Below are 2,208 nucleotides of genomic sequence, written 5' to 3' on the forward strand. Positions count from 1 at the left end.
TTTAATATTTTTCATCTGCTTTTGAAACAATATACTAGGAGCCTTTTATTAAATTTTCAAGCTTTTTTAATCAACAAATAAAATTTTATTGATATTTTTAGAAAAAAAACTAAAAAAAATGAAAACTGACAATGTCCGTAAAGAGCTCAAAATAAGTCAAAATATTTTTGAAATGTTATGGTGTATAGAAAATGTTAATATAAACATTCAGTCAAAATTTCATGTATTTGTGGTAATTTTTTTTAAAGTTACACCAAAAACCAAATTCAATTTTCTGAAAAATCGATTTTGCGTAAAAATTCCCATTTTTCCTTAATTTTTCTTTGGTTTTTCTTGGCGCTTTTGAAAATTACTGGGAATTTTAAATTTTGACCTACCCAATTCACCAACGATATTAACTTTCTAATCGATCAAGATACTGAAGTTGAAAATCGAAGCATTATTTCGACTACTTATCGTGTACACAGACACAAAAAAAATAAAAAAAAAAACACACATCATTGTAAAATCAATACATTCATCGTTCCACTCAGAATCTAAAATTATATCGAAACTTTTAAAGCCTTTTTTTTATACTTAGCGGATTTTTTCACACGTAGTTTGACGGAGTGTTTTTTATGGGATTTTATTTCCCACGATTAAACTATTAAAGTTAAAACAATAATGAATACATATTATGCCTATATTATAAAATGAAGATTGTGATGTTTGATTGATTTAAATTATTGATATTTTTAAAAGTACACAACATTATTGTTGATAATCTTACCAACGCAATTCGTATCCAAAACATATTAGTTTGTCAATCAAATTTACATTAGTTAGAAATTTAGAATAAACATGCACAATAAAATATTATTTATTATTATAAAGCCTCGGATTCTTTTAAAATGATATATGGTATAATATATGTGCAATGAAGGTATTTTCAAATTAATCAATTGCGGGTTACCAAGATTTATCCATTGCATGTACCTACATAATTCCGTATCCAATAGCCAAACCGTTTATTTGAATACTACCTACCAAGAATAATGTAATTTCGACTTCAAACGATATAATAACATAAGCCTTTATCGGATATGTACAGAAAATAGACCACAAAGCGTAACACTCCTGTTTGAATCTTATGTCACGCAATTGAAACCTTAACTGCTTTCGCTTCAATTTGTAAATCCTCACATATTTATTTGATAATGGTGTTAATCTAGGTTTTTCAGAAACAGACATAACCACTAACATATATATATATATTAAGGGCGTATTTTATGGGGTGAATTGAAGTTACATTTTCCCCCTTATTACTTAAATCTGTGATCTCTATAGTTAGAGTTTACAAATTTAGAGTATTATCAAATAGAGCTCAATACCAGAACCACAGAATAAACAGTAGGTATCACTGTATGTAGCAACATTACCGAATTATTTTATAATGATGTATAAAGGTATACATATTAATAGTTGACAGGTATTATATGCATTATTTATTAGCATTTAAAGTTCAAAAATTGACACAATATGTAAAAATCACGAAAATTAGCAAATTATTTTGAGTTAATAATTCGTAAAAATTTTTCTTTTTAGAACTAAGATTTTAAAATGTAATACAAGATTCCTTATAGGATAATCTACCTTTATCAAAAAAAAAATGTCTAAAAGAAACTCAAATTAAATTTTTATGAACGTTTGAAATTCATATTTTTACATTATTTGATATTCACTCGATTTCTCATGTAGCGATTTCCTTATTTTGTTGTAATTCAGAAACGAATAACTGTAGAAACTTGAAAATTTCACTGAATGTTTATATTAGCATTTTCTATATATGATAACATTTTGAAAATAATTTTACTCTTTTTGAGCTGTTTACGGACATTGTAAGTTTTCAATTTTTTAGTTTTTTTTTCTATAAATATCAATAAAGTTTTATCTATTGGGCCAAAAAAAGTAAAAATTAATACAAGGCTCCTGATACATTGTTACAATAGCAGTTTAAAAATATAAAAAAATACATAGGCACAATTTTTTTTCATAAGCATTAGAAGTTTAAATTTTGACAAAATTTATCTAATTTAAAATTGAATAACTATTTTGTAGTTAAAAATTTATAAAATGTTCAACTTTTAAATCTCAGTATTGAAAATTTAAAACAAGATTCCATGTAAATATTTAATTCTGTTACCAAAAAATCAAAAAAAAACATAAGCA

Source organism: Acyrthosiphon pisum, chromosome A1, assembly GCF_005508785.2.
Source record: "Acyrthosiphon pisum isolate AL4f chromosome A1, pea_aphid_22Mar2018_4r6ur, whole genome shotgun sequence".
NCBI lineage: Eukaryota > Metazoa > Arthropoda > Insecta > Hemiptera > Aphididae > Acyrthosiphon > Acyrthosiphon pisum.